Source organism: Sapajus apella, unplaced genomic scaffold (assembly GCF_009761245.1).
Source record: "Sapajus apella isolate SASKATOON/1434 unplaced genomic scaffold, GSC_monkey_1.0 scaffold50, whole genome shotgun sequence".
Classification (NCBI taxonomy): domain Eukaryota; kingdom Metazoa; phylum Chordata; class Mammalia; order Primates; family Cebidae; genus Sapajus; species Sapajus apella.
The window spans coordinates 7,460,456-7,469,165 of NW_022436990.1; the positions used below are offsets into that span (position 1 = coordinate 7,460,456).

An 8,710-nucleotide genomic window follows, 5' to 3' on the forward strand; every position below is an offset into this window, starting at 1 on the left:
AATCTTTAACTTTTAACCAGACCATTTAATCCTTTTACATTTCTTACTACTTATATTTAGAATTAAATATGCCATCTTCAAAAGTGCTTTCATTTGTCTGATCTGTTACATTTCTTCTTCTCTCCTTTTTGTTCTCCTTTAGATTGTTATCTGATTTTTATGTATCAAATCCTCCTCTTTACCAGTTTTAGATTATATCCTTTGTATTATTTTATTGATTACTTTTAAAATTATATTATACATTTTTAATTTATCAAAATTTATCATTAATAATATAAGGAAATCAGAACACTTGAACTCCATATATTCTTTCCTGATTTATATGCTACTGTTGTGTATTTTAAGTTTGTATTTTTGAAAGTCCACGAGACGATATTATTATTTTATGCGCTTAAACATTGGATTTACTTAAACATTTTCCATTTTCTTTGCGCTTAATTCCTTGTATCTAAGACTTTCCATGTGAATTTTTTCTCCTCTTACCTGAAATACATGCCTTAAAATTTCTGTCATTGTAGATTTGATAGTGGCAAAATATGTCTCCTCTAGTGTATCTCAAATGTCATTATTTTATATACTGATTTTAGGTTGGTAACTGTTTTGTTTCAGCACATTGAAAATAATATTCCACTGTCTCCTCTTTCCCATTTTTACTAGAGGAAAGTTAGCTGTTAGTATATTACTGCTCTTTTGAAAGTAATTTTATTTTCTCTGGATTCATTCATTCATTCGTTTGTAGACAGAGTTTCACTCTTGTCACCCAGGCTCATCTCGGCTCACTGCAACCTCTCTGCCTCCCAGGTTCAAGTGATTATTCTGCCTCAGCCTCCTGAGTAGCTGGGATTACAGGCACCCACCACCATGCCCAGCTAGTTTTTGTATTTTTAGTAGAGACGGGGTGTTGCCATATTGGCCAAGCTGGACTTAAACTCCTGATTTTTAGGTGATCCACCCACCTTGGCCTCCCAAAATTCTGGGATTACAGGCGTGACCCACTGCACTTGGCCTGGACCTTTTTAATGTTTTCAGTCTTCAGTTTTAAGAAATTTCACTTTAGTGAATTTAGGTATGAATTTATTTTCATTTATTATGCTTTCAGTTCATAAGACTTCTTAAAATCACTGCCTTGAAGTCATGTTAGTTTGAAAAATCCTCAGCAGTTAACTTTTCAGATAATCTTTTTTCTCCTTCTAGAACCCTGGCCAAACCTATGTTAGACATTCTCACTATATCTTCTGTGTCTTTTACCTTCTTACATATACTTTTTTCTTTTCTCTTCTTTTTTTCTTGCCTCTGGAATATTTCTTCTGATGTTCTTCAGGTTTACTAAATCTTGAAGTATGTCTAATGTAATATACACTTAAAATCTGTTGGATTTTAAATTTTTATTTTAAAATTTTAGCTATAAAATTTATTTTTATTTATAAAATATAAACATTTTAAATCACAACAAAATTCTATCTGCTTCTTTTTCAAAGTCAACTTGCTACATTACTCTTTGTGGTTTTCTGTTCTCTAAAGATAGCATCAAGTTGGTCTTTTGTCTTTAAACATACTCTTCATAATTGTTTTGTAGTCTTGTTTATACTCTGAGTCTGATATATTCAATATTTGAGGTCTTTGTGAGTCTGTTTTTATTGTCTATTGTCGCTGCTGATTCTTGCCCATTTAATCTAGTTTCCTTGTGTATCTGGTTTCTTTGATTATGTGCTGAACATTGCATTTGAAGAATTATTTCTAGAAATAATTTTAGGCCTATGATAAATGTATCCTGTTTCAAAGAAGATGTGTATTGGCTCTGGCACTACTAATTTAGAATTACTTTAACCTAAGTTCAAGGCTTGAAATTTACTGACCCAGGCAATTTCAATACAAGCAGTAAACACTCAAGGGCTTTGAGTACCAGTATCTTGTTGGGGAGGATCTTCTATTAGATTTTCTATCTTATACATGTCCTGGGTTTTGCTTTCTGTCTCCCTTGCCCTTGCAAGTCTATCAGGATGAAGATTCTAATTGTCATGAGTTAGAAAATTTCCCCAGGGCAGAACAGCCTCCATATTTGGGCTCCCATTTTTCCTTCACCTTTAGTAATTCCTTACTATCTTTCATATCCTTTTATGCTTTAAGAATATTTTTAAAATCTAGCTCTTTTAGTTATTTTCACTGGGAGGATTTATTTACTTAATTTAGCCTAACATTACCAGAACCATTAAATCAGAGCAGCATTTTTAATTTTTGGTAATTATTACAAAGCTATCCTTCACAATGGTTGTTCCTATTTATACTTCTGTCAGTAAGCATAAGAGTGCAACTTTTTCTATTCTCTCAGCTATGTTCTGTCATACATGAGAAAAAATATTGCCAGTTAGATAGGTAAAAACTGTAGCCAGGTGCAGTGGCTCAAGCCTGTAATCCCAGCACTTCAGAAGGCCAAGGCGGGCAGATCATTTGAGGTCAGGAGTTCGAGACCAGTCGCCAACATGATGAAACCCCGTCTCTACTAAAACTACAAAAATTAGCCAGGCATGGTGGTGCACACCTGTAGTCCCAGCTACTCGGGAGGCTGAGGCAGGGGAATTGCTTGAACCCAGGAGGCGAAGGTTGCAGTGAACCAAGATCACACCACTGCACTCCGGCCTGGGCAACAGAGCAAGACTCCATCTCAAATAATAATAATAATAATAATAATAAAGTGTTGTTTTGTTAAAATAAATTTGTAATCTTATATCTATTTATTGAAATTGTATTTTACCCTTTGTAATTTAGCCTATTCAAAATTTCTGTTATTTTTCTTCGAGTCCTTTGTCTATTATACAGCTGGTACCACCACAGAAACCATGTCAGTTATTAAAATATTAAAATACTTCCATGACAGCAAATAACCACTACCTTTCTAAATGCTCTTCCCCTTGACTCTGGTCAGGTATTGCAGCCTCTTCACTACAGACTCCCTACTATCCGTCAGCTAAGGAGTTAATGCCCAACATACCAATGGGTCTCTAGGGCCCTGCTTCAGCTGTATGGCCATTATCAATTTTGACTGGTTAGTAACTATTTCATAATATTGTTAAATATTTTAACATAACCCCTGTGGATATATAAAGTATTTTTCCCAACTGACTGACTTATTGATTGATTGATTGATTGATTGAGAAAGAGTCTCACCTTTTCACCAAGGCTGGAGTGTAGTGGCACAATCATGGCTCACTGAAGCCTTGACTTTCCTGGCTCAAGTGATCCTTTCACCTTAGCCTCCCCAGTAGCTGGGACCACAGGGACAAGCCACCATACTTGGCTAATTTTTAAATTTTTTTTGTAGAGATGGGGGTCTCCCTGTGTTGCCCAGGCTGGTCTCAAACTCCTGGGCTCAAGCAATCCACCTCCCAAAGTGCTGGGATTACAGACGTGAGGCACTGTACCTAGCCAGTAAGACTTTCAAATGCATCCAACTGTATTCCTTTTTCCTTCCAAATTGTCTTTCCTTAATTTTTACTTATAATTGGTTGTTATTTCTCCCAAAATCCTTACTACTACCATAGCTATTTTGTTTTAAATTATCTCTCAGCTTTTAAAAATCTACAAAGGAATTTATTCACAAACCTATGTAACCTTTTCATTGAATTTTACTATGCTTTACACATTTATCAAACTTACCTATTTTAATGCTTTTGGCAGACATCATAGATTCCAATTCTTATTAATATCAGCAGAGGCCAAAATGAAGTAATAGTTCATTTTGGTCAAGTAGTAAAACATTGAAATAATTTTTGCTTATGATATGTGTATCTCCTGAAAAAAGAGTAAGCTAATTTTCTGGACTAAGTCATTTTCATACTTGCTTACCATATTGACCTAGAAAGATACTAGCTTTTTTATGGTCTTCTGCCAGATGTATCAGTTAGATATTATGATCTATTCTTTATGATTATTCTGTTTTAAATCTGATAACCACACCATTCCATTGTTATCCAGGCAATATCTTCCCAGCATTTCAATTATCTTAATCTCATGTAGAACCACATCAAAGGCTTTTACAAACATTTAGATATATTGTTTGTCCATGGAGTTTCTTTATCCACAAACTTATTGAGTAATTTTGTAAGACCAAATAAATCAGATTTGCCTGGCATGATTTGTCTTCATAAACAAATGCTGTCCTCTGCCCATCACACTGTTATCTAAATGATTTCAGATCAATTTGGTTCTGTCTAACTTGGGCAATTGCATTCTGCCAGCCCCAAACTCCCTGTGTTTTTCAATTGGAGGCATTATTTTTCTTTTCACTTAACAAAATGTTCTGTGAAACAAGCAGGCAAGTGTCTGAACTAATAAAGTCTAGTCTCCTGAAGATTTGTATGTGATAACTAACTGAAACTATGTATTATATCAATGTCATAGTTTTAACGAGTGAGATTATTACCTAAAGCATTATACTGGATGTCATAAGTAGTGTTTTGTTACATCAATAGGAAATGTAGGCCAAAAAAAATATTTCTTTCATATGTACTTATAGTACACACTAACACTGGATTCCATGCTACATAGTTAGATTTAGTTAAAATTGAGTTTTATATCAGAAGTTAATAATCAGATAAACTGGATATGAAATTATTTCATTAGAAAAATTGTTATGTATTATACTACAGCAGAATGATCATTGTGCTTCATCCAAGAAAAATGATAGTTATCCTATATTTCAAGGTAAATGAACAAAAACTTTATTCATTGCTTACCATGTCATTACACAAAATAGGTACATTTGTTGATGCTATTTCTCTTACATTTATATGAGGGCTTTTGAAGTTTGTGGTTTATTTCCATAAGTAGCATTTGCCTTAAACTGTATGTTAACTTTGGGAAAATCAAAAGAGGCATTAGGCTAACTAACTAGCTAACAAATGTAGTGGATTTACAAAGCATTATTTATAGAAGGAGAGATGAACAACCTACTTCCCTTTGGTGTTTCTGTATCTTTTTTTTTTTTTTTTTTTTTTACGAAATAGAGTCTTGCTCTGTTGCCCAGGATGGAGTGCAGTGGCATGATCACAGCTCACTATAACCTTGATGATATTCCTATACTTTAATTTCAACCAGGCTCAGCCTAAACTGACATGTACAGGTTCCCTGATGTTCTACTTTTGTTATAAATGTTTAAAACAACAAAACCAACCCAGATTTTAACATTCAATCATAATACCAGGGAATAATTTGCCCACTGGGAGAATGCATATATAAATTTTTTGCTTGGAAGCCATTTTGATCAGCATTTATAACACCAAATGCACATAGCTCACGAAACAGTAACTTGAGAGAGGATACTAAAAAGCAGCATAAATAGAGTAAGTTTTTTAAAATTGTCATTAAGCCAGGCGCGTTGGCTCATGCCTGTAATCCCAGCACTTTGGGAGGCCAAAGCAGGTGGATCATGAGGTCAAGAGTTGGAGACCAGCCTGACCAAGATGGTGAAACCCCGTTTCTACTAAAAATACAAAAATTAGCTGGGCACAGTGGTGGGCGCCTGTAATCCCAGCTACTTGGGAGGCTGAGGGCAGCATCCCTTGAACCCGTGAGGTGGAGTTTGCAGTAAGCCAAGATCACGCCCCTGCACTCTAGCCTGGCAAAAGAGAAAGACTCTTTTTAAAAAAAAAAAAAAAAAAAGTCATTATTTACTCATTAAAAGTATCTCCTTTACTAATAGAGAATAGTTATTTCTCTATTCAGTAATGAATTAATCAAAACCCAGGAGAAACATGAGCAGAGTAGAGGAAATTATCTGTAACATTAAATCATTATGTCCTCTAATCTTAACTGTTTTGTTGGTAAATTCTTTTTTTAAAATTAAGGACATGATAGCTCATGGGATCAATTATAATAATATATTTCTTGTTCTTTTATTTTTTTTCTGCTTAAATATCAACCATGCTAATTTGGTGGAAGACATTAAGTACAGTGTGTTTTGGCAGGGGTATGTTGGAAATGTTTATTAAAGAGCACAGTATTATTGTAAGAGAACGGGATAGAAAATCTCAGCTACATTTCCTTTACTTCCTGCCTTGCTACATTGTATCTATGTTGTTTATATGTAAAGAATGTTATGCTTTACAATAAGCAGATTTCCCCAAAGGCTTATTTGTTGTTAATGTTTTGCAGGTAGAGGAGGTTGTTAAGAGACAGTAGAAAAGTAAATAAGGCTAAACCAAGAGAATTTTAAAAACTTTAACATTGTAAACCAAGACTTCTCACCTGAACTACAATACATAGAAAATTACTTGACTATTTTCTCCCTTCTCCCAAGGATGGTATATAACTAGTGCCATTCTAGATGCACAGGAGAGAAGTTAAATTTGTTATATACAATAGATTCCTTAGAGCACCAGGACTAATTTTCCTTCAAACTAGTCAAGAAAGACTTACTACTATGTTTAAACATAATTCCTTAAATAGTACATGGTAACCTCAAAATATAGATGAAACTCAGATGTAAGCAGCTTTGATAATTTCTATTCTTATAAAGTCAGCTGGGCTCGGTGGCTCACACCTGTAATCCCAGCCTTTTAGGAGGCTGAGGTAGGTGTTCAAGACCAACCTGGCCAAGATGGTGAAACCCCATCTCTATAAAAATACAACAAATAGTCGGGCATGGTGGCGGGCCCTGTAATCCCAGCTACTCGAGAGGCTGAGGCAGAGAATTGCTTGAACCTGGGAAGTGAAGGTTGCAGTGAGCCAAGATTGTGCCACTACACTCCAAGCTGGGCAACTGAGCAAGACTCCATCTCAATAAAATAAAATAATAAAATAAAATCTTATAAAGTCTATTATGAATAAAGAAATTGATTTGCTCCCTGAAAAGGTTAATTGTGATTAACCTTTGAAATTTGTTTAACAATTAATGCCACGTTGTTATCGCAAATATTTTATGGAATGAGAATTAGAGTGCTAGTTAATTAAGACAAGAGCCACGTGGTGTATTCAGTAACATTCACTTGATTTTCAGTGTTTAAAAAGTCCTAACTTGGTCTCAAAATCAATAGGATTTTCCTAGTTTGGTCAGCAACTTAGTGATAGACAACCTAATTTTTAAAGTTTTCAACTTCAACTACTTGATTGAAAAAATATAAGAACAAGCCCAGACAACATAGTAAGACCTCATCTCTACTCAACAACAACAACAAAAACAGCCTGGGCAACATAGCAAGACTTCCTCTCTACAAATAATTATAATAAAAAATAAGCCAGGGATGGTGGTGCACGTCTATGATCCCAGCTACTCAGCAGACTGAGGCACAAGGATCTCTTAAACCTGCAAGGTTGAGACTAGAGTAAGTTGTGATTGTGCCACTGCACTCCAGCCTGGGTGACAAAGCGAGACCCTGTCTCAAAAAAAAAAAAATCTGGGTGAGGTGGCATGCTCCTGTAGTCCCAGCTACTCCCAAGGCTGAGGCAGAAGGATAGCTTGAGCCCAGGAAATTGAGGCTGCAGTGAGCTATGATCTTGCCACTGCACTGTAGCCTGGATGACAGAGTGAGACCTCATCTTGAAAAAAAAATAGATATATGTGAAAGAACAAATAACTATAAGCACCACCTTTTTCACTGGGAATTAAAGTGTTTACTTAAAGAAAATCAATATGTATTCATTGGTTTTTTAATAAATAAAAAACTAGAGCCGGGTACGGTGGCTCACGCCTGTAATCCCAGCACTTTGGGAGGCCAAGGCAGGCAGATCGCTTAAGGCAAGGAGTTTGAGACCAGCCTGGGCAACATGGTGAAACCCCATCTCTACTGAAAATGCAAAAAATTATCTGGGCATGGTGGCAAATGCCTGTGGTCCAAACTACTCGAGAGACTGAGGTGGGAGAATCACCTGAGCCCCAGAAGTCCAGGCTGTAGTGAGTTGTGATCGGTCCACTGCTCTCTGGCCTGGGTGATGGGAGCAAGATTCTGTCTAAATAAGTAAATAAATAAGAAACAGTACTGCAATATCTATTCTTATTGAGCTATTATATCTGTCTTTCCTGGGCAGAAACCCCTAAAGAAAGTGACAACAAAAGAGAACACAGAAAAGCAGTAGATAAGAAGGCAAGTGGAGGAAGAAAAAGAAACCTGTGAATGAATAACATAGTGGACCCAAAACATATTAGATATCCATTAGTGTATTTCAAAAGGCCACACAATGCCCCATAAATATTTAATATTTCAAGTAAGGATGTTTGTGTGTGTGTATGTGTGTGTGGGGGGCTACAACTACGAACATATATTGGACAATTATGTGAGAAAGCCTCATCATGACCATGTTCACTGAACAACTTTACCGTGAGTGGAGGATTTTCTGAAACTGAAATTGCTATTTGCACGATGTGGTGCATTGAAGCAATTCAAGGCTTTCATTCCACTTCACTGGAAATGAAGATTCACTATATTAACGTTCTCTAGACACTTATGTGGTGTGAAATTATGCCCCTCAATTACAAATTCTTCCAGCCTTCTCGCTCTTTGCTTCTCTATTTTCAAGTTTCATTTCAAATACTCCACAAAATATTTGGCCTCACTTGGCATAAAAGAAGCAAACCTCTGTGCCTTCTTCTTTTTCCTGCCTTTATATGGAGATAATAGCACTTGCCTCACTCATAAAGATATTGTGAGGCATAATCTTTTGTAAAGTACTTTAGAAACCTTAGATGTGAAGGCTAATGGAAATAAAAACCATATTG

At 35.7% G+C, this 8,710-nt stretch overlaps 1 protein-coding gene across 1 annotated transcript in view; it reads left to right on the plus strand.

The window, feature by feature from the left end:
• Positions 1-4,764, plus strand: part of RALGAPA1 (Ral GTPase activating protein catalytic subunit alpha 1) — a 297,019-nt gene extending 292,255 nt beyond the window's left edge. The window contains exon 43 of the transcript XR_004258069.1: positions 4,754-4,764. The gene's annotated coding sequence lies outside the window, so the exon portion shown is untranslated. The remainder of the gene's footprint in view (positions 1-4,753) is intronic.
• Positions 4,765-8,710: the final 3,946 nt, after the last annotated feature.